Source organism: Pyrus communis, chromosome 2 (genome assembly GCF_041283825.1).
Source record: "Pyrus communis isolate YQ-2024b chromosome 2, ASM4128382v1, whole genome shotgun sequence".
NCBI classification, from domain to species: domain Eukaryota; kingdom Viridiplantae; phylum Streptophyta; class Magnoliopsida; order Rosales; family Rosaceae; genus Pyrus; species Pyrus communis.
The window spans coordinates 14,282,659-14,308,454 of record NC_142566.1 but is presented as its reverse complement, the minus strand read 5'-3'; the positions used below and the strand labels follow the sequence as shown (position 1 = coordinate 14,308,454).

The 25,796-nt window shown below is 36.4% G+C and overlaps 1 long non-coding RNA gene across 1 annotated transcript; it reads left to right on the top strand.

Moving 5' to 3' along the window:
* Positions 1 to 23,720: 23,720 nt before the first annotated feature.
* On the top strand, positions 23,721 to 24,797 carry LOC148698611 (uncharacterized). Its single transcript, XR_015955724.1, has 2 exons — positions 23,721 to 24,008; positions 24,148 to 24,797. It is a non-coding gene; the product is annotated as an uncharacterized LOC148698611 (long non-coding RNA).
* Positions 24,798 to 25,796: the final 999 nt, after the last annotated feature.

Sequence of the window (25,796 nt, the reverse complement as noted above, 5' to 3'; positions counted from 1 at the left end):
AGGTAAGATAGTATGGAAGACTGAAAAAGATATGAGATTGTGTAGAAATGTCTTAGGTATTTATAGGAAAAAAATTAGAATTTAAATATATTTTTTTTTAATTTCATCTTAAAATAAAAATCTAGCTGGACCCAACTGAACGAGCTGGTTGGCTAAAGATGGCCAACCTGCTGGCCATATGGCTGGATTTTGGCTTGGTGAGTCCTAAGGTTTTTTGGCCTAGACCTCCATTGGAGATGGTTTTCGTGTCAAAAAGGGTTATCCTTAGGCCTATGGCCCTATAGCCGGCGAAGGGGCTACGTTTAGCCCCCAAGCAGATTATAGCCCTGCAAGAAATTATTTTTTAATGAACAGTTCCAGGCTAGATCTATATACAATCTCCAACCGAGTAGGGCTATTTGTTTAGCCCCCTTAATAATTTATTATTCTAAGTTTGTTCTTTAATTTTATCGGTTAATTGAATTAGACTATCATATTAAAATAAGGTTTCCAGACATATTTTGAGGTTCACTTGTCGCTAAATGTTGTTTTAAGTTTCATGTTATTAAATATTTTAATTTTACTTGCATGTTAACAACTTAGACATTAAAATGAGATAAGACAATATGGAAGGGTGAAAATGATGTGAAAAATGGTGTAGAAATGGTTTAGGTATTTATAGGAGGAAAAAAAAAATTAGAATTCTAAATTTTTTATTTTTTTTAATTTCGTCTTTAAAAAAAAAAGCTACATGACGTTAATTAGCAGCACAGCTGGGCCCAACTTTCAGGGCTAGTTGGCTATGTTTGCCCAGCCATCTGGCCATTTGGCTATATTTTGGCCCGGTGGGTCCCAAATTTTTTTAGTTCAGCTCTCCGTTGGAGATAGGTTTTGTGTCAAAACGAGCTATGTTTTTCCCTATAGCCATTTGGCCAACTCGGTTGAAAATGGCCTAAGGTCCTTCTTTCTCTCTACTTGAGAGCCCTTCTCACTGTCTTGTGTGAGTAGTTGCAATTTCCTCAATTTTCGTTGTCGCAGTCTCTAGCTTCGACTACGGTCGATGGCAGTTTCTTCCCTTTTTGTTTTGCTTTTTCCTTTGTGTTTTTCTGATGTGTTTTCCCTTTTTCTAGTCTGTTCCCTACAATCTTTTTACATCCTTTTTTTTGGGTCATTTCCAATTCGATCTAAGCCACTTTTCATAGCGATTTGTCGCGATTTATCGAGTTAATGTATCGAATTCAAGTGTTCTCACCGATTCGAGTGTTATCTACACCACTACACCACCACCTTCTCTCTTTCCTTTTAGCAATGTTGCATGTGGATCTCCACAAGCTTCATGGCTGGTTTTTGCTTGCTTGTGGTTATAATTGAAGAGTCGTTCTCAGTTAATGGAGGCAATCGGAGTAGGGATGTTTCGTTGGAAGCGTGGAATCAGGCTGGACAAGATTTTTTGGTGTGGAAAAGGCTGCAGCAAAGTTCTAGGTTGTTCTCGATTTTTTCTGGTTTGGGCTCAACCTTTGGTTGGGCTTTTTCTGTTTTTTTAGGCTAGTCATTTTTGGTGGGAGGAGGGACTTTGTATGGCATACAAAGAAACTTGGGCTACTTCTCACTTTGTCAATTGGTTTTCTGGTGAAGTGTCAACTTTCTTCATGATGCTGAAGCAGGTTGTCCCATGTGTGAAGCCCAATGGCCATATGTGCTCCATGATGCTTAATTGTGTTGTTCACATGCTAGGCTTGAAAATATGCCACACGTAAGTGGGGTGTGTCGAGAATGAATCTCACATTAACTGGAGGATTGACCTTGTATTGGCTTATAAGTAAGTTGGGCTACACCCCATATTGCCAATTGGTTTTATAATAGAACCTCAACTTTCTTCAACAAGAACAGTGTTATTCTAATTTTGCCCTTATTTAAATTTTGGTAGTGCATATTTGCCACTGTTTGAGTGTGTACACACACACACACACACACAGACACACACACAGACACACACACAGACACACACACACACACACACACACACACACACACACACACATACATACATACATACGCGCGCGCACACACACACACATAGATATATATATATATATATATATATATATATATATATATATATATATATATATAGTCCTTGAAGGAGTCTAACCATTAGCTTTAATTTTCAGAGTCTACTATAAAGTCACAGGAACAAACATAAATTTCCAAGCCTTAGTTAAAAGTCCTCGAGACCACACATTCTTGATACAAACCAATCAAGAAAACACCAACATTAAAATACCTAGAACCATTAGGTGGTCAGATATGAGTTTGTCTTCAGATTGGTGTTTGATTAATGAAAGTAAGCCAGTTAGTATCCAAAATAGTTTAGTGAACCTAGACAACATAGAACAATATTTTGACGGAATAGTTAAAATCAACTTTGACCGTCCAGCTAGAAAATCTAGTGTCCACTTACATAAGTTAGCCCAGTCACACAAATCTTTAGAACCAAGTCAGAACTCTTCTTCTGGATCCACATTAGCCGATATGGTGCGTTCAGACCAAGATTTATTCAATTCCTTAGTCAATAAAAAACTAAAGGCAATAGAAACTAGCTCAGCAGTCACCCAACAAGAATTAATCAATGACCTAATTATCATAAAACTAAAGTCAATAGAAACAACCTCTTAAGTGACTCACCCAATATATCATCCCAATACTCAGAACCAAGGAGAACAAACCTCTCCAACAAAATCCGACTTTGAAGCAAGTCAAATCAACCACCAATTACTCGTATTAAACAAACCATTCAAATTTCAACGGAAGAAACTCAATGCTGACATCGAAGCAACAAAAAATATTCCTACAAGGAATATTTTTCGAAATAAATATACAAAAGAACAAAAATTGCACATTTACAATAACTGGACCAATTTCATGAAAAAGCACATATTTGAAGTATTATTCTTAGATTTCGTTGAAAAATATTATGAGAGTGAAAAGAAGTTAGAAGTCATCACAAAAAAAAATTGGGTTAAAGAAAACAAAACCATAGTCTCTTCTAATCACCCTCCACAAGAAACAATTGTAATTACAACTGCAAAAACAAAAGTACCAGCCACTCTTTCCAAACTTCCAAAAGAACATGCAGAAGTCAAGCCAGTTGATGTGAAATGTTCTACACTCAAATTAAAACCCTATAATTGTAGTATATGAAAGTAGGGATCATTTTAGGCCGGACATTAGAAGGGATGCTAATCTACTCAATTTAAACTCTAAATCACTAAACTAGACTCAATAACAGAAAACTAGACTTAGAAACACACAACTAGAAACTAAAAACTTGAAACACACTAAACAGACTCTAAACAGCACAATACTAGCAAATAGACTTAAAACAGACTCTAAGGAGTTATTTGGACGAATTTTAGACTAGTAAGACTCAAAACATTAAATTGGACAAATTCAAACACGTTTCTAACTAATCTAACATACTTAATTAAAGGGGGGATTGCTTTGGACGAAATTAATGTAAAAACAAGCAGATTGTAAACTCAAACTAAGTGGCACGAAATTGGGGTGAATTGATGGGTGATAGGCTAGCTAGAGGGTCTTTCTTCACACATGATACACTTGCACACAAATTGATTTCCAGTTTTATTCCTATAAACCATGAACCTCAACGCCCCAGATTAACCATGAACATCATTGATTAACCCTCAGATTTTCCTTAAGTCATTGAATTGGATAGGATACGCATCGGCAACCAAATTATTCTTCAATAGTTCCCTACATGAACGACATAATAGAGATACAATCAAAGATCATTAGGCTTTGTGAAAATCATAAGCATTGAGAAGGCATTCATAACTATGAACATCATGATACTCCTGCCAGGAGTTTACTTAACACGATCGTGACTAGCAACCTCCATTACTTATGAATATAAGTTCATAATGATTAGGTGAAACTCCCTTATATTCTAGCATCAAATTTTGCATGCAAACTAAGTAGGCCTCCTTAATCAACATACAAGAATAAGTTATCAATCAAGCAGTTAAGTAAATTGCATTCACAATTTATGAAATCACAAATGGAGGTAATCAATTTATATTGCAAATATAATCATGGTTTCAAAGTCTCCTCTAGCTAAAACGAATTTAGCTCCTCATGTTCACAATTAAACAAAGAAAACTAAATTTAAACATTGAAAACAAAGATAGAATACACCTAGAAACGCTTCAACAATCCAACATCTTGAATGGCAAGCACGACTCCAATTTCTGAAGGGAAAAGGATTGCACAATCCTAGGGAAAATGACTTGGGTTACACAGCAGAGACCAAGGGGGGAAGGGATTCAAAACCTATAACAAGGAATAGGCCTTCTAGAAAGGGTATTATGGCAGATTTTGATGCGAGAATTATACGCACACAAATTAAACCCTCTTTTTGACAATTGTAGTATAGATATAAGTAGGGATCGTTCTGGACTGGGGATTAGGAGGGATTGCAAATCACTTGGAAACTGACTCAAAAACGTAAAATAAAGTTTAAAATACTAAACTAGACTCAAAGAATGCGAAACTAAACGTTTAAAACACTAAAACAAACCAAAAGACTCAAACATCACCCAAAACACTCAAAACTACCTTAAAAACACTTTCTGGGCAGTTTTGAGCACTTTGGTGAATTTGGATGAATTTATGTAACAAATTGAATCACAACACTTATAAACACAAACTAAGACACTTTCTAACTAAATTGGACGCTAAAGTAAAGGGGGGGGGGGTTTGAGGTTTTGACGAAATTAAACTAACTGCACAGATTGCAATTTAAAGCAGAATGTAAATATGAAATTGATGGAATGGAATGGATGGGAAGCTAGCTAAGGGGTTCATCTCCATACATGTTATACTTGCATATAAAACGATTTCCAATTGCTTTTCAATAAACCATGAATTCTCAACGCCCCAGATTAACCGTGAATTGCACTAATTAACCCTCAGATTTTCCTAACGTTATTGAATTGGATGATTGCATACGACAACCCAAAGCATTCCCCACAAGTTCCCTATATAAACTGCATAATAGAGATACAAGCAAGAATCATTAAGTTCTTTGAAAACCATAAGCATTGACGAAGCACTCGTTACTATGAACTGCATGAAACTTATGCCAAGAATTTACTTAACGCAATTGAGCTCATCAACTTTTACTACTTGTGAATATAAGTTTGTAACGATTAGGTGAAACTCACTTATATTCTAGCGTCATATTCATGCATGAAAATTAAGCGTGCACTCTCAATAAACATACATAAATAAGTTATCAATCAAACAGTTAAACAAATTGAATTCACAACTTATGAAACGCAATTAGAAGTAATCAAATCATATTGCAAGCATAAACATATATTTCGAATCCCCCCTAGCCAAGGGGGGTTTTAGCTCCTCATACGTACAAAACAAAGAGAATTGAAATTAAACATTGAATTCAAAGGAAAAGAAACACCTAAACATTCCAACAACTCAAACTTGAATTGTATGAACGTTTAGGCCCTCTTCTCTTCCTCTTTGTTGCGGCACAAGGTCTAAGGATAGGTTTGGGGTTGTATTTGTATGTGGAATGGAGTAGGGAGTGGTTGGAATGGTGGAGGAAGGCACGGCAAAGGCTGGGATTGGTGCTGGAATGGATGCCTTTGCACGACTTCAAGGGTTTTGTTGGAGTGAATGGATGAATTTCTGTATGAATGAATCCCCCCTTCTTTGTGGCTGCAATGATGTTTATTTATAGGTGAAAAAGAGGGAATATGACAGCTAGGAGTTGGTGGAAAGCTGGAAATGGGATGGGAATGCATGTGGCTGAAATAATTAAATAGTGAGGGGATGCACGGCACAAAGGGGTTTTTATGGTGTGAAGTGTGTATGAATGTGAAAAGCTATAAAAAGGAAGGGTAGGCCACGGCAATGGTGAGAGCATGTGCTGATGGTTTATGGGAGAATGATATTGAAATGGGAGAACATGTGGCTGCAATGATGAAGTGGACAACCTGGAAATGGGATGGGAGTGCACGGCAAAGGGGATTGTGGTGGGTTATGCACGGCATGGTTGGAATTGTGGTGCAATGATGGAGGAATAAGTGCATGTGGCTGAATTGGTGGTGAATGTGATGAATGCATGTGGATTAAAGAGGAATATGGAAGTGAATAAATCAGAATAGGGCTGCAAGGTTAAAGGGCTAGGGTTTAAGTACATAGAATGGGCCTAAAATAGGGTGGTTTGCATGGCAAGGGAAGGGGAGAAGGGATAAGCCACGACAAGGTTATGTAATTGGGCTAGGGCCATTGTTTTGTGTCCTAAAGTGCCTCAATTTCGTCCAACACCTTGGCTCCAAACATAAGCTATCCATCCTTAGCCCAAAAGTGCTCCAAAAGGCTCCAATATGCACTTCTTTGCTCCTTAAGCCCTTAGAACCTGAAAACACACAAAAGAAGCATAAAGGACTAAAATAACTAAAGAAACATAACGTAAATGCACGAGAACAAGCCATTTAAGTCGCATGAATATGCTCCTATCAGATTTCTAGAAGGAAAGGGATGAAATATGTGGCATAAACTTAGGGCACGGAAATAGGGCTTCTAGAACTTGATATTTAGGTGATTTAGTGTGAAAATGAGTCCTCTTTGTGGCTGGAATTAAGGTAGAATAAGATTAGGTTAGGATAAGATAAGATAAGGTTGGATAAGGTTTGGATAAGATAAGGTAATTTGGATAATGTTTCCTTCTGCATGGCTGATTCCTTATCCTCCAAGTCTTTGATTTAATTCTTCCAGATGTTAAGCACATTCCTAGCCTCTTTTGATCTTTAATTTCTTCCATCCACCTTGCTCCACGCATATGCAATCCATTCCAAGCCTAAAACTGCTCCAAATAGCTCCAAATTGCACTTTCTTGCCAACTTTGTCATTTAAACCTACAAACACACAAAAATAGCCTAAATCACTATAATAAATAGAAACTAACTTACTAAATGCAAAGAAACAAGCTAACAAAGTTGCATAAATATGCTCCTATCAAATTCCCTCACACTTAGCTTTTGCTAGTCCCTGAGCCTCATGGATTTTCAACAATTGCCTAAACCTAAACCTTCCAACAATTGCCTCAGGGATTTTCAATGCAACATGACATGTTAAAAATCACTACTCCCACAGATTTTAGCTATCCCTACCCTCAGGCATATACTTAACCGTAGTCATCACTCATTAGCTCGTATTTAATCCATTAAAACAACATTTTGATTGTAGTAACATGCCTTAGAGAATCCCTCAATTCCTCACTGGATATACTCTCTATTTTCACACAGATTTTCTGACTACACTCCCTAGACTAGGTACATGTGAGAAGATTGATGTAAACATGTAGACCAGCACTCACATATGTATAATCAAAGAAGGCACTTTCTGGAATTATTAACATGTATATGATCTCATGAATGAAATGCCACTACTTAGACGCGAGAACCAGGGATACCATATGCTCGTACGAATTTTAAACTCCACATATTGAAACACATAACAATCAAGATAGAAGTCTAAGGGTTGTAACAGGGCTAAGGTATTGGCTAACAAAGAAAGGTTAAGTATAAACAAAAGTTCTTAAAGCAATAGTAAGCAAAGTAATGAAATAAACACTTAGAATTCACTTTTGAATGCAGAAACCAACTTTAAACACAAAAGGAAGATTCATACATCACTTAGGGTCAGATTCAAACTTTTGGACCCTTTCTTCAACAACCAATACTTGTGAGTTCATTCTCACTTATTTTCAACTCTTTTTCTTTCTATTCTTCAACTTTTTCTTCTTTTTTTTTTTCTTTTTCACCTTTTTTTTTTCCCGTGCTCTTTCTCTTTCTTTGGCACACAAACGTAAAACTTCATGGAATTCCAACGAAAAACCTTCCCCCACACTTGTTTTCCTGCAAATTGTGGATCAAAAGGAATTCCCTTTAATTCATGCTTCACTATCCTTTAAGAACAAGGGTATGGATAGTCCTATTCTAGGCTAGGTACGGATAATGTGGGCTAACAAAGAAAATTAGCAAAATAAGGCTCAAAGGGTTTAAAGCTACAATATACATATGCAAAGGGTAAGGCTTTTTGGCTTTGATTTTAACTAAACAACTTCATCTTGTTATATATTATGCACTCAATTTTATGCTTTGAATGAAACGGCATGAGTTCTAGTATTTGGAACTATAGTGATGAAACGCATTCTAAGTAGTAACCAAGCAAAGAAATAATGAGATCATGCAACGAATTTAGAAAACAAAAACATCAAGATTAATAGCTCTCCAAATAAAGTTTAGGCTCAAGTCTTTTAGGGTTGTAGCGTTAGTTGAGTTTCTTCCTTCAAGCATGTTACAAAAACTGATTTTTTTTTTCTTTTGTGATTACATGTGAATTCGTAAATAACAACTACAACTAAGCATAAACCAAAGAGTATATCAAACTTCCCCAGCCACTTCTTTCTCTTGAATCATTCCTCTTGTTGTATAGAGTTCTTTGGACAATTCAACACATTCTGGAACTTGATTTCTTTGCACCTTTGAAAGAGCTTCCAAGATGTCTTTTTCACTCTCTTCTTCCTTGGAAATCATGAACCTGCACGGAATAGGGACATTTGGTGGAATGGGGTTAGGAAGAATTGAATTTGGAACAACCTTACCTGAATTGGATGGCGTAGGAGCCTTAGAAGGCTGTGGCAAGGGTGGTGCTACCCTTGTCGTAGCTTTGGCATCCTCCTCTTCCTCAAGCAGCAACTTTTCATCCACGTTCTGGTTGTGTTTGGACGTTTTTGGGTCAGTTCCAACCTCTATACTACTTCCCAAGGTGATAGCTTTAGTGATTTCAAAATCTCCCATTGAATTTACAATAGTTGAGTTAGAGAGTTCACTTTGGTCTTGAATTTGCCCCATGAATTCTGCGATCTGCCCCATTTGCTTCTTCAATTCGTCCATCTTTTTAGCTTGATTTTGCATCTCTTTGGTTTGATTTTGTAAATTGTGAGTTAAAGAAGTTAGTATTGGAAGAATTTTATCATAATCTAATGACGAACCTGAATTTGGTTGGGATTGTTATGGGTGAGGCTGTGGTGGCTGCATAGGTCTTGAATAGAACTCCTCATATGATTGCCAATATCCTTCATGTTGAACTTGTTGAGATTCCCACCATATAGAGTTTGAATGATCATTCCAATATGACTTGTACATGTTGGAAAACAAATTGTTCCCTGATTGATTATGATCTTGATAACCCCCAGGTCTTGACATTCTCCCAACCTTGTTGTGGACATTGATTTGCTTGATATTCTCGCCGATAAGAAGCACCAAATGTAGGGACACTTTGCATTGTGGACCCTTCGGCATACTGTGACAACTGAGAAGTAAGATTCGCCATTTGAGCTTGAAGATTAGCAAATGCCATGTCTTGCTTCTCTAATGCCTGAAATCAAAGAAATAAAACTAAATCAAATATCAAAAGAAAAAATAAACAAACAAACATAGGGATTAGCAATTTTACTAATCCCCAGCAACGGCGCCAAAATTTGATGTGAAATATTCTAATACCCAAATTAAAACCCTATGATTGTAGTATATGAAAGTAGGGATCGTTTTAGGCCGGGGATTAGAAGGGATGCTAATCTACTTAATTTAAACTCTAAATCACTAAACTAAACTCAATAACAGAAAACTAGACTTAGAAACACTCAACTAGACACTAAAAACTTAAAACACACTAAACATACTCTAAATAGCACAATATTAGCAAATAGACTCAAAATAGACTTTAAGGAGTTATTTGGACGAATTTTAGACTAGTAAGACTCAAAACACTAAATTGGACAGATTCAAACACTTTTCTAACTAATCTAACGCACTTAATTAAAGGGGGGATTGCTTTGGACGAAATTAATGTAAAAACAAGCAGATTGTAAACTTAAACTAAGTGGCACGAAATTGGGGTGAATTGATGGGTGATAGGCTAGCTAGAGGGTCCTTTTCCAAATATGATACACTTGCACACAAATTAATTTCCAGTTATTATTCCTATAAACCATGAACCTCAATGCCCCAGATTAACCGTGAACAGCACTGATTAACCCTCAGATTTTCCTTAAGTCATTGAATTGGATGGGATACGCATCGGCAACCAAATTATTCTTCAATAGTTCCCTACATGAACAACATAATAGAGATACAATCAAAGATCATTAAGTTTTGTGAAAATCATAAGCATTGAGAAGGCATTCGTAACTATGAATAGCATGATACTCATGCCAGGAATTTACTTAACACGATCATGACTAACAACCTCCACTACTTATGAATATAGGTTCATAATGATTAGGTGAAACTCCCTTATATTCTAGCATCAAATTCATGCATGCAAACTAAGTAGGCCTTCTTAATCAACATATAAGAATAAGTTATCAATCAAGCAGTTAAGTAAATTGCTTCACAATTTATGAAATAACAACTGGAGGTAATCAATTTATATTGCAAATATAATCATGGTTTCAAAGTCTCCTCTAGCTAAAATGAATTTAGCTCCTCATGTTCACAATTAAACAAAGAAAACTAAATTTAAACATTGAAAACAAAGATAGAATACACCTAGAAACGCTCCAACAATCCAACGTCTTGAATGGCAAGCACGGCTCCAGATGGCTCCTCCTTCCTTCTTTGCTACGGCACAATGGGGATTTTTTGAATTTAGGCTCTTGAGGTGTGGTGGATGGTGTGGTGATCTCATGGTAGAGGGTGGTGATATGATTTGTGCGGCATAATGAGGTATTTATAAGCTAGGTTTCACACAATTTTTGAAGGGAAAATGATTGCATAATCCTAGGGGAAAAGGAGTAGGGTTACACGGCAGAGACCAAGGAGGAAAGGGATTCAAAACCTGCAGCAAGGAATAGGCCTTCTAGAAAGGGTATTGTGGCAGATTTCTACAAGGAAAGGTGTGAAATATGTGGCACAAACTTAGGGCACGAAAATAGGGCTTCTAGAACCTGATATTTAGGTGATTTAATGTGAAAATGAGTCCTCTTTGCAGCTGGAATTAAGGGGGAATAAGATTAGGTTAGGATAAGATAAGACAAGGTTGGATAAGGTTTGGATAAGATAAGGTAATTTGGATAATCTTTCCTTCTTCATGGCTGATTCCTTATCCTCCAAGTCTTTGATTTAATTCTTCCAGATGTTAAGCACATTCCTAGCCTCTTTTGATCTTCAATTTCGTCCATCCATCTTGCTTCATGCATATGCAATCCATTCCAAGCCCAAAACTGCTCCAAATAGCTCCAAATTGCACTTTCTTGCAACTTTGTCATTTAAACCTACGAACACATGAAAATAGCTTAAATCACTATAATAAATAGAAACTAACTTACTAAATGCAAAGAAACAAGCTAACAAAGTTGCATAAATGTGCTCCTATCACCAGTCATCAAACAAAACAATTTCACAAACCAGAATCTACACACCATAAGAAAATAGTTAGACACAATTGAAACCAAAATAGATAGACTTTCTCACCCAAAACCAACAATTAGGGAAAAACCCTTAGTTAACTTCCCAGAGTCTTCCTCTAGCACAATAGCTTTGAAAACAATTTCCACAAATCAAAAAATAAATCAAATGTTACAAGAATTAAAACAAGAAAAAACAATCAATGTTTTACAACACCTAGATGAATCTCAACCATAAACAATTTCTACAATATGGGATTCAAAAGACGAATGTGAAACAAATTCCATTAGAAAAGTAGAAAAAGCTTTTCAAAATCTTGAATTAAAATGAATCACAAACAAAAGAGTCAACCCAACAACTCTTACCAAAACTTGGTATCCAAGGCCGACACCTCCGGATATTCAATTTGAGGAAAGAAAAAACCAAAACCAATTCTCAGTCTCAGCTAATAAACTCTATGAATGGAACATAGATGGATTATCAGAACAAGAACTTTTGAACAAATTACAACACATCTCCATGGTTGCTAATAGTTATATTACCAATCATAACCTCAGTCAAACACAAGATGTCGACCTTTTAGTCACTGGATTTACAGGAATGCTCCATTCCTGGTGGGAAAAATATCTCACAAACAATCAAGAAATGAAATTTAAAATGCAGTCAAAAGAGACGAAGATGGAACACCTATCTTTGATGAGCATATAGGACGAGGAGCCTCAGATGCAGTCAACACATTACTTTTCACTATTATAGAACATTTCATAAGGACACCCAGTAATGTCACCTCCAGAATTCATGACCAACTTAGTAACTTAAGATGTCCAACCCTAAGCGATTTTAGATTGTAGAAAGATGTTTTCATGTCTAGAGTCATGCTTAGATAGAATAGTAATCAATCATTTTGGAAAGAAAAATTCCTTAACGGATTACCAAATCTATTTGCCCATAAAATTAGAAATGTTTTAGTTAATGAAGAAGGTATCATACCATATCATACCCTTACTTATGGAAATATTATTAATATTATCCAGCAAGAAGGATTGAAAATGTGTATTGATATAAAAATTACTAAATAAGTCAACAAAGACAAGTCAATAGCCAAATACGAATTAGGAACATTTTGTGAACAATACGGATTCCGTCCTATTGCTCCATCCAACAAAAAGAAAAAATTAGAAGCCTACAATAGGTATCTAAATAAGTACTCAAGTAGGAGGCATCCCAAATATAACAAATTCAAAAATAAGAATATTGAAACAAATAAATTTTACGAGAAACCCAAGTCCAGCAAGTGGAAGAGGAAACCCTCAGAAAAATTCCACTCCAAAAACCAAGAACAAAAAGGAAATTGCTACAAGTGTGGCAAATTCGGTCATTATGCAAATAAATATAGAGTAGAAAAAACAATCAATCAATTGAAAATCTATGAAGAATAGAAAACCCAGCTAATCCAAGTCTTAGAATTAAGAGATACAGACCATAGTCAATCCGAAGATGATTTAGGTTCTAATTCGTCTTCTTCCAGTAATTCCTCAAGTAGTTTTTCATCCCCCAACATTAAAATAGGATGCACTAATACTTGTTGTAAAAATATTCCAGTCCTCAAGAAGAACAAGAAGATATTCTTATCGAGTTAATCAACAAAGTAGATGACACTGAATTAAAGTCATTTTATTTAAAGAAACTTAAGAAGCTAGTCTCCCCTGAAGAAGCCAATACTAGTGTAAGATCCCACATCACCCAGGGGTGAGGATCATGTAAGCCTTATATGTATATTCTCATCTCTACCTAGCACGAGGCCTTTTGGGAGCTCACTGGCTTCAGGTTCCGTAGGAACTCCAAGTTAAGCGAGTTCGCCCGAGAGCAATCCTAGGATGGGTGACCCACTGGGAAGTTCTCATGTGAGTTCCCAGAAACAAAACAGTGAGGGCGTGGTGGGGGCCCAAAGCGGACAATATCGTGCTATGGTAGAGTCGAGCCAGGGATGTGGTAAGGGCCTGGGCTGGGATGTGACAGTTTGGTATCATAGTCAATCTCTGGCCGAAAGTGTGCTGACGAGGATGTCGGACCTCTAAGAAGGGTGGATTGTAAGATCCCACATCACCCAAGGGTGAGGATCCTGTAAGCCTTATATGTATATTCTCATCTCTACCTAGCACGAGGCCTTTTGGGAGCTCACTGGCTTCGAGTTCCGTAAGAACTTCGAAGTTAAGCAAGTTCGTGCAAGAGCAATCCTAAGATGGGTGACCCACTGGGAAATTCTCGTGTGAGTTCCTAGAAACAAAACCGTGAGGCGTGGTCGGGGCCCAAAGTGGACAATATCGTGCTACGGTGGAGTTGAGCCAGGGATGTGGTGGGGCCCGAGCCAGGATATGACAACTAGTCAACCCCAAGTGGCTCCAAAAATCTGTCTTAGCACAACCCTGGAAATGTTTAATATGGCTAAGAAAGAAATTACGGTCAAAGATTTACAAAGAGAAGACAACAAAATTAAGGAAGAAATTAAGTCCTTAAAATCAGAAAACATAGAAATTCGTTTACATCTTAGTAATATCCAAACACAAGCACTCCTTAGCAATAATGATGGAACACAATAGTTCTTCCTCAGACCAAGAATTAGAATCCAAGTCTATAGAAAATCCAACAGAAAAGCTAGTTTTAGGGTTACTACAAAAAATTAGGATCCAGAAATGGTATTCTAAAATAAAAATAATAATTGAAGACTTCCAGTTAGAAACAATTGCCTTAATTGACTCAGGTACAGACTTGAATTGTATTCAAGAAGGTTTAATTCCCACTAAGTATTTTCATAAATCAACAGAAATTCTTAGTGCCGCAAACTAGTCACCAATGCAGTTAAAATATGAAATCCCAAAAGTTCATGTTTGTCAAAACAATGTTTGTTTTAAAACTTCATTTATTTTGATAAAAAAAAAATTTCAGACTCAGTCATTTTAGGTCTCCCCTTCATAGCTCTCCTATATCCTTTTAAGGTACACCATAATCGTATAACCACCATAATGTTAGGACAAAAAATCACATTTCAGTTTTGCACATAAACATATCTCAAAAAATTAAAATAATTACAAAATGATAGCATCTCAAAAACCATCAATCTAGTTACCAAAAAATCACAACAAATTAATTTCTTAAAAGAAGAAATTAATTACAAAAGAATCGAAGAACAATTAACAAACAAATCTTTGTTACAAACCATTGACAACTTTCAAACTAAACTTGTTAATGAAATTTGTTCTGACATTCCCAATGCTTTCTGGCATAGAAAACAACACATTGTTAAACTTCCATACAATAAGGAATTTAATGAAAAGAAAATCCCAACAAAAGCCAGACCGATTCAAATGAGTCAAGAAGTTATGGAATTTTGCAAAGTAGAAATTCAAGAACTTAGGAAAAGTAAATCAACCTGGTCTTGTCCTGCTTTTAATATCTAGAAAAAAACGGTGAATTAGAAAGAGGAATACCTAGGTTAGTCATTAATTACAAACCTCTTAATGAAGTCTTGGAATGGATACCGTATCCAATTCCCAAAAAAAGAGATTTAATTAAGAGACTTAGTCAAGTTGTAATCTTCTCAAAATTTGACATGAAGTCTGGATTTTGGCAGATTCAAATTCATGAGGATGATAAATAAAAAACAGCATTTGTCAGTCCTTTTGGCAATTATGAATGGAATGTAATGTCATTCGGTCTTAAGAATGCACCTAGTGAGAGTCAGAATATCATGAACGAAATATTTAATCAATACAGTCATTTCTCAATTGTTCATATTGACGATGTTGTCATTTATTCCAAATCGATAGATGAGCATTGGAAACACTTAAACATGTTTGCTAGGATAATTAAGTCAAATGGATTAGTTGTCTCAACAACCATAATTAAGTTATTCCAAACCAAAATTAGGTTTTTAGGTACAATATCCACCAATCAAGCATTCAACCAATAGATAGAGTAATTCAATTTGCAGATAAGTTTCCAGATGAAATCACTGACAAAACCTAATTACAGAGATTTCTAGTATCTTTAAATTATGTTGCAGAATTTTATCCACATCTTAGACAACAATGCAAACTCTTGTTTGATTGTCTAAAAGAAAATCCCTCATCATGGTCCAATACTCATACTTCCATAGTCAAGCAAATCAAATCACATGTTAAGACTTTACCCTGTCTTGGCATTTCAATTCCTAATTCCTTCAAAATTGTTGAAACTAATGCCTCTGAAATTGGTTACGGAGGTATTCTCAAACAGTCAATTTCTTCCGAATCTCCTGAACAAATTGTTTGTTTCCATTCAGGTACTATTAAGAAAGAAATATTATCTATAGTATTATGTATTAGTAAATTTCAAGATGATTTATCAAATCAGAAGTTTTTAATCAGAGTCGATTGCAAATCTACAAAAACAAGTTTTACAAAAGGATGTTCAAAACATTGCATCAAAATAGATTTTTACACGATGGCAAACTATATTAAGTATTTTTTATTTTGAAATCGAATACATCAAAGGTAGTCAAAATTGAATCCCTGATTTCCTAAGCAAAGAATTTTTGCAGGGGAAGAATGATAGCAAAAAGACCTGATCAGAGGAGGCTTCCAGCCACTCTACCACCACCACCAATCAAATAAGAATCAAGCCCAGATTCTTCATCGTCTTTAACCATTACCAACCGTTTCACTCCCTTAGGTTCCACAATAGGAAACCTTAGGCCAAACTACCAATCACCTCGTCCCAATTATCAAACAACATTAGTCACTCAATATGATCCTTATTCAACATATTAATCATCATCATCCCAGCCAGTTAGTTATACCAAAACATCACCATTTGTCAAGAAAAACCCTAGTGAATATCATTTCAATATCCCTTTCAATCTCAATCAAGAACAAGCACGACAAAAATTAGTCAAAACCATTTTTCCACCCAACTTTCATTATCACTTCACAGAGTCACACAAAACCTTGAAATATTATGAAGCCATTCTCAGTGAAATAGAGTCCATACAATCAAACATCTCTACAGTAAAACCCATGAAAACAAAATTCTTTACCATTCTCTTTACATTGGCCAGTTCTTAACGGAATCAGATTGGGGAATTCCCTTTTACAAAACCAAACCTCTTCATACTCAGTCTGTCCACATTCCCAATAACCAGTACAATTACTTTGATTACATTGATGCATGGACTAACATCTTTCTCCATCAAACAAAAGATTTTAGTCATTTATGGTTTATTAATTTTGACAAGAGTTTCAATTACAGAAGTACACTTCTGTAGTCATTTATGGTTTATTAATTTTGACAAAACATCTTTCTCCATCAAACAAAAGATTTTAGTCATTTATGGTGGTCAATTCATAGCCCAACAGCCCGTCTCCTACCAAAAGAACTTATGCAGGTCCTCTCTGCCAGTTTCCAACACAAATGTGACAGAAGCTGATTCAACTACAAAAGTACACTTCTCCCAATTTTCTTGGCCAAATATAAAGTCTCATGGATCATGAAATGGAATTATGAAGTTGAAACAGTGAAGTCTACAGAGTTAGATCAGTCAAGTGGTGGGATAAATTCAACCATCAAAAGACCATCAGTCAGGTCTTTACCGAATTTCGCATTACTCCACTTCCAATCATTCCGGCACAACCAGCACAGCCATCACATCCAGTCATCCCGGTATAATCATTATCAAACATTAGTCCATTTTCATCCCTCAAAGGAACAGTCAAGTCTTCCAAATCGCCAGGCTCAAAGAAAAATAAAGCCACTCAGCTAGAAGATTAGGCATAACAATTACCTGCAAAAGCAATGATGCTCTATACTGAAGAAGAAGAAGTCGCAGACTCCAAATCTTCAAACGTTTCCTTTAAAGAAACAGTCAAGTCTTCCAAATCGTCAGGCTCAAAGAAAAATAAAACCACTCAGCTCGAAGATTTAGCACAACAATTACTTGCGAAGCAGCGATGCTCCATACTGAAGAAGAAGCCGCAGACTCCAAATCTTCAGACGCATCCTCACAACAACCATCTAACTAAACAAGCCAAAAAACACAATCAGCCAAGTGGGCCGACTATCAAGATTCCCATGACCCATTTGCATAGAGTCATGTGAAAACTTCAGTTACCATGTGAACACAGTCATTTGCCATGTGAAAATTCAGCCTTTCTTCCAAGACACCATGTGAAGCATTCAGAAATTATTCGCATCAATGATTCTAACAAAGCTTGGAGTCATTCAATCATCCATATTCTACAGTAAAAGTAGCAATTATTCCAACAAATTTCACTGTTCATCAATAGTGAAAGCAAGTCATCATTCATCAATAGTAAAAGCAAGTCATCATTTAAGTCCTTTTTCCAAGTCTTTAAGAAGTGGACTCTGGAGGAAGAGAGTTTCAAGTTTGGAATTTCCACAATTTCTCAGTAAAAGCTTTCTTTGAGTTCACACTGTACCCAAAGAAATAAAAAATTGTAAACACTTTTAATTTTCAAATGTGAAGGATGCCTACATGCACCAATATCTTTTTCATCGGTCATTTTCTTATTTGCTGACTCAATCATCAGTAAATCAATTGTAAGTTCCAGTGTAAGTTTTGCAATAAAACTTATTTTCAAATTATATTTACATCATTATTTTGAATTCATTATTTTCATTATGAAGAATATTTTCATAATAACTGATTTTGAATGGCATAAAATTCTTACTCACAGTCAATTCATCGAATATCTCAAATTCAAGGTAAACACAGACCAATCATTTGTTCAATTCTTTTTATTCATCAATAATAGTTGTTTCCATGGAATATTTGATCATGGTTATTCTCCACATCAAATTCCCAATAATTCAATTAATAGTTCATTTAACCCTAATCATCACTGCCCTTTGTTTAATTGTCCTCAGAGAGAGAGAGAAAAAAAAAAGGAATCCTTGAAGGGAAGGGATTTCCTTTTTTTTTTTTCAAAAATGAGGAGTAGGTGTGGGTAGGGGTGGGCACGGACCGGGTTGGGCCGAGTAATGGAATTTCTAAAATTGGAACCGAACATAACCCGGCCCGTTTGAAAGGGGCTGGGTCCACAGTTCCAATTACATTTTTTTCAAGAACATATTTGGGTCTTCAAGTTTTTTATTAGAACAGGTTTGGCCCATTTGAAGACAACAACTTCATTCAATCAGTTTTCCTATTCTTATCATCCAACAACATTTAAAGTGTAAAATACATAGACAACCATTCCCAATCATCAAATTATAACTGCAGATAATAAAGCGTAGCAATTTAAAGCATATGGAATTTGGTAAGAAACCCAATGAACATGAATAAGTTCAATATTAGTCTATTTCGTCTTACAAGTCCAGCAAGATCCTTTACAACATGAATTTCCAAAGCTAAACTAAAATCAAAACCCAACCAAAACCAATTAAATCCAGAAAATTTAGAAATTACATCCCCAAATTTAGTAACCCATAAATTTCAAAAATCCTAATTCAGAAGTCCTAAATCTCTAAATTTAGAGATAATTCAAAAACCCTAATTTAGAAATTACCTTAATGTAAGAGAAGATGATATGATATTTCAAATCACAGGATGATGGTGGTGTTCTCGACAATGGTGACGAGTGGTCACGTTTGGGAGGAGGTCATGGTGATGATGGTGTTCACAATAGGACTCGACTTGAGTGGGAAATAGGGGTGACAACTTTGATCCAGGAGCAGATGGTGTAGGGGAAGCGCCGATGTACACTGTCGTGGCTTCAACGAGAGGATGAGTGAGCGATGGAGAAGGTGTTGAGGAAACGGTGGGAGGTGAAGTGATGGCGAGACGCCCTGCGGGGAGAAGAAACCAAGGTTCTAGACACGACGGAGGTGGAAGATGAGGAGAAAAATCAAGCCCCAGAATCTATGAGGAGGCAACTTGGAAGTTGAGAGAGGATGACTCCTAGAAAAATAGACTTCCAGACGTCGACAAAGGAGGCGAGAGTCAATGATAGAGAGGTGGAGATAAGATATATGGTAGAAATGAATGGTGAAGATTTAATCTCCATATAATGGACGGTGGAAACGGTCTAGCTCGAGTACTTTTTTTCAAAAATTTGGACTCGCCCCGCCAATTTACACAGACCCACCCCGTTTTGAGTTTAAAAAACTTGGACCCACCCCGTGGGTCCTAGACCTGTTTGCCCACCCCTAGTTGTGGGGCTATACCATATTGAACTTCAATAATCCGAACCGTCTATTTTTTAAGTTGCACCTCATAGATCATCCTTGCAAAAATTTAGCCAAATCGGAAGTATTTAAGACATCTAATTGAGGTCAAAGAAATTAAAGAACACTTTGTTTTATAAGAAACAATGAAATTTCATCGTGATAACTAAATAGGCAAATGGTTTCAGATTGAATTAAATTTTTGCAAGGATGATATATTAATCGAGACTTACAAAACATATGGTTTGGATTGTTGAAATTCAATGTGAAATGGGTACCACAGCTTAATCCCTAGTTTTTGAAAAAATACAAAATGGGGATCCCTTTACACACACATATATACTTTTTTTTCTTTTCTTTCTTCTCTCTTCTCTCATTCGTCTAGCTCTTCTCTCATTCCTCTCGCTCGTCTCTCCTGATACTCACTTGGATACATAGTAGTGACTAGGGACGACTTCAATGATTCTAGCAACGGCCGACCTCAAGGTTAGTCTTAAACGACTCCACATCACCTCATTTTCCTTCTACACCTATTACATATCAAGATCTGCTTCAAATTTGTGATTTTCAGTATGAACCCTAACTTCTTCTTTTTTGGCGAATTTAGAGAGAACCAACGAGCCCAATTCTGGACATATTCTATTAATATAATTGGTAATTGCCACCGTTATTTCTTTTAAAATTCACTATAAATTCATAAGACCTATTTCATAAAGTACTACAAACTCGTAATCACTTGAACTCTCATCTTGTACTATAAACATAATTAAAATAAAAAAAACTGAAATTCTCAATACAAGTAGGGGTGGTTCGGTATGGGATACCATACCGAAACTAGTATCCCGAATCCCAAACCAAAATTTTTCGGGACGGGAATTTGAAGACCAATCCCAAACCAAATTTTCGGGAATCCCAAATTTCGGGAATCCCGAAATATTTTCGGGATTTTGGGACAAATCGGGAATCCCAAATTGAAATATGAAATTATGAATTGTTCTTCAAATATATAATTCAAGAACACATTCATGAACTAGGAATTTCATTTCATTCACACTACTATTTAATTGAACATTGGCATGCCTGACTGTTTTTATCATAGTCAAAATTCAAATTAATTAAACCCTTTTTGCAATATGTTGAGAGACAAACTAATCAAGCTTTCTAAAATCATCAGCCATGGCAGCAGCAATAATAAAATCCACATGAATATCAAACAAAACATGAAAAATATGCAAGGTGTAGGGCATTCCAGGTTGCAGAGCATGAATTAGAAACTACTAGCATCAATTATAAAAGAATAATATATATATATATATAATAATTAATATTATATATTTTTGGTTTGGTATGGGATTCCCGAAATATCGAGAAGCCAATCCCGAATCCCATACCGAAATTTTGGGATCGGTTCGGGATAGCATCCCAAAAATTTCGGGAATTTCGGTTTGGGAAATTTTTGGTTTGGGATCGGGATTTTTTCGGTTCGGTTCGGTTCAGGATTTTTGGGAATTTTTTCCACCCCTAAATACAAGTATAGTGTTTATGTGTAAATAGACATTTATTGATACATAATAAACTTACTTAAATCCGCATAGGCATGGGCGTATAGGCGCTAAGCCTTAGCCAGCCGCCCAATGTTTTGATTAGGACCACCCAATATAAGAATCTTGGATCCGCCATTGACTACACAGAGAAAAGGGCAAAGGTAGTGTCATATCTCTCTCTCTCTCTCAATTTCAATGCTATAAACATGTCTTTTTTATTTTAATTTTTTGTTCAATTTTATTGTTTTGTAATTTTGGAACTTCATGTGTATAACACTGTTTTGCAATTGGCGATTTTTGTGTGTATTGTAGAGTTTGATTTTTTTTTTTTTTTTTGAGAGGTGATTAATTGTTTTGATGTGGGTAAATTATATAACCTAACAGAATTCTTCTTATTGTCACACATTGTTAGAGAGAGAGGAGATCACGTTGGGGTGTCTCGGCCCAATAGTTGTGATCACACGCCGCCGTGCATGGCGGTCGGCCGCCCCGACTCGCCGGAAAATTCCATTATTTCTAAAAATTCTCAAATTTTACAGGAATGGAGATCTCAACAAGTAGAGCAAGTTTCATACCTGTGGCCAAGTCCAATTTGGCTGAGAAAAGCTTCAAATCGCCAAGAACCCACCGGAACCCTAGAATTTGGGTGTTCTTCAATTCGATCGATCCGCAACACCACCGCATCGCCCCTAAAACCATTTGGGCTTTGTTCCTGACCTCTAGAGAAGTGTTTTGGTGGTGTTGATTGAAGGAAAGTGTTTCAAAAATAGGTGTGGATTGCCGCCTAGTACCCACGAAGCCGTGCGTCGGTCTTCATGAAATTGGAACCAAAACTCTTTGTTTTTGGGCTGAGATGGTGGATGGGAAGCCACATGAGTGATTTGCATGTGATGGATGGTGGTGATCAACAAGAAAAATAGAGGAAATTCACTGGATTTGGGTTGGGTGGTGCGCGGGTGTATGGACCGACGGGAAGGCTGGAGCTTCCCTTTTTTTTTTTTTTTTGTTCTTATTTTTTTTCTTCCTGATTTCTGATTGGTCCTTACCCTTTAATTTGATTGGTCCCTTATACTTTGCTTAAAATTGATTGGGCTTCTTTCCCACAAGGTGGGAATTCAAATAATTTATAATCTAAAGTGTAAGTAACCAATTTCAAATGTCCGTAACTATACCATTATAATTTGGACTCGCAAACAGCTTTTGCATATGCGTTCGTACCATCGAGTACTACGCAAATACGCCAAAAGAATAAGTCATACGTTTCTCTAGACGATAGTCAACGGAAGTCAAAATCCTTGCCTTTAGGGAATTTTCGTCAATTCACACTTTTAAAATTAATAAAAATGTAAAATTAGGGACGGGTCATCATACGCTCACGCACATGCGAGAGGTTTTTTTCAATATAGTGTTTTTATTCAGTTATAGTTTTTTACCAGTTTATCCTTATTTTTTAAATTTTTTTGGTCTTGATTGTGAAGTAAGTATATAGGGACATTTTCAAAATTTTGAATTGCTTTACCATTTTGGGCTCTCACTTTATATATATAGATTTTGTTGGTTTTGATTGTGAAAGAACTAAAGGGCCATTTTTGGCATTTTGAAATGCTGCACCGTTTTGGGGCTCTTATTTTTCATATACATAAATAAATAAAAATTCAAAAAAGAAAAAAAAATTGGAATGATCTTTTACTCCTGCATGTGGATGGAATTTTGACAAATTTGTTTTGGGCTACCATTGACAATGAACTCCACCACAGGAATTAAGGGCGTGTTTATTTACCCTCCTTAAGTTTCCTTGGAGGGGATTGGCTTAGTTAAGCCTACTAATACGTGTTTGGTAATTGCACGAACTAATTTAAATGGAATTAAGTCGGACTCAGTCCGACTAAAGGCATCGCTAAGTCGCCTTAGCCAGACCCATCAAAATGCATGGGATTACTAATCCCGTCTCCAACATTGTTTGCACGTCTTTGTCGTTTACAGCTCCAACACCCTCACCCATGCCTAGATCTGAAACCCACCCCCACCCTCCACTTAAATCTCAAAATCCAACCCAAAAATTCAAAACAAAAACAACAACAAAACTCCTAGATGCACCTGTAGACGAATCCTCCACATAAATTCAAAACAAAGAAGCGACGGTGCCATTGTGAAACGAAAATAATTCTGTAAAAACGTGAAATGGAGGAAAATAGATGAAAGGAAGAAAAAGAGAAAAAGATAGATGATTCTAGAAAAGAGGTGAGGGAGATAGTGGGTGGAAGAAAAGAGGTATAGAGTAGATGATTCTAGAAAAAATAAAAAGATAAACTAATAATAAAATATTAATAAATATGGATTAAATAATATAATTTATGAGTTTGTAAGTTATTATGTTGTTAATCCGACGTTGTACTAAAAAACCTTACTAATACTACTCTGCTTAGTTTAAGTCAAGTTACCCCCTAACAATAATAGTTCAAAATAATTCGACTTAACAAAAGCACCTTAACAGTTTTTTCACCAGGATCTATTTAAAAGTAGCGTCCCACTAAGATCGCGAAAATATTTGGCCTAATATATTATTAACCCCTTACCCGTAAAGCCGCCGCAGGGGCGCGGAGAAGACAGGGAGTGAACGCTGAACTGCTCAAGGTAGCGATCGAGAACGAGATCTCTCTTTTTGGCTGCTGTCGGCGACAGTAGCCGGTCACCAAGACCAGCGACACAGATCGCAAATCGTCTCCGTTTGGCATCGTACGATCGGGAGGTAAGTCCACGAAACTGTAACCCTGATATTTGCACTCCATTTTTCATCTTCTGCATCTACCTAGGTACACTAAATTTTGATCTTGGTATATTGGAATCTTCTTGTTTGGTCATCTAATTTAGTACTTTGATTATAGTAGGGTTGGCACTTTGAAATTGATCAAGTATTACTTCATGAAGCCACAACCTAAAGGACGATCTTCTGACAGTACCGATCAATCCATTAGGCAGCACGAGGCTGGTTCCTGCTACGACTTTACCAAGCTATCTGAGGCTCTACATTTAGCACACAACTCCCTCGACAATGAGGTAGTTTATCATTGCAGCAACTCCCTTGTTATGGAGAATGAGAGCGCGTCGCGTTCTTACGACTTCGGAGAGATGTCCGAGGCGCTGTCTAATTGCGAAGATGAGGACAGAAACTCTCTTGCGTTTCGTCAAGCGCTCCTCATCAAGCTTGGAAGGCCATCTTTCTTAAAGACTAGGGAAAAGATGATCAGATCAGAGCCTCTCAAGGTAAGGAAAGTAAAGCTTGTCAATGTGAAGACAGGAACAGGAAAAGTACCACCTATGTACAACATAGCCTTGAGATCGTTGAGAAAGCGTAGCTAATATATTTAGTTATTTTTGGAATTTATCCTACATTGGAAAGTGCTCTTGACGATATCGTTCCTCTTACTATATAGTTTAACATGTCAAATTCTTATTGACTTTTGACAAGATTAACAATCTAATAACATGACGTTCCATTCTCGTATTATGGTTAAGTAATGTTTTCAAACTATCTAAATCCCTTTTACTCTATTTTTCTTTTACTAAACACTTTGACATGTGTGACACTTATTATCTTTTGATCATAACGCCAGTTTGATAACATAATATTTCATACTCATATTGACAATCAGATAACTAAATGATGAATTATAATTATGTCTATTATTTGTCACAATCCTATCGGCTTACAGTTCTAACTTTCGATGGGATAATAAGATTTCAGATCTTGTGGACTGCCAGAGATTGGGGGGTTAGACTTTGTCTGGTATCTCTAAACATTTATGAACATAAACTCTAGCTTTCAGGTTAATGTTTACTTTTGCATGGGATAACAACATCTGTACATCTTCCCTGATTTTGTCTCTATCTGTGTCCGTGATGACACTACAAAATAGATATCCGGGCACCTTTTGTGTGCAATTTATATGTTTAGGGTTTTGGTTTGGCTACAACTTGCAACTTTTGTATTGTCTCGTTTTGGTTATCATATATGCATGCATGTATACTTCGATGTCCTGTACTGTCCTTCTGTTTGTTTTGCCTCACATTTGTGTAGGCCCCTCTAAATCTTACAAATGCAGTTATGCAATAATTGTTTTGTATTTTTCCACTCTTACCTGACTGATCTGAGCTGCTCTCAGGGTGTGCAGAAAACTCACCCTTGGGTTAAATATTAGCTATGGTTAAAGAATTCAGATCTTCTCTAGATCTTGCAATCTGGAGCCGACAAATAGAGAAATTCAGATCGTTCAAGAGAGGGAGAGAGAGAGATACGAACCCTTGGTCTGTATGAGGTGAGGATTTTAAATGAGTGGTCTGAATTTCTTGGTCTGTCAACTCTGGACTACGAGATCTTTCAGATCTCGATTCATGGTTAAATTCTTATGATGAACTTAGTTTTGATCTCTTTGTTTTGGTAGCTTTGCAATGAAGGAAAAAAATTCCTATGATTGGGTGGATGTTAATTGGTGAACTGAGGACATTACATCTTTTGGGTGAATGTTAATTGGTTCTC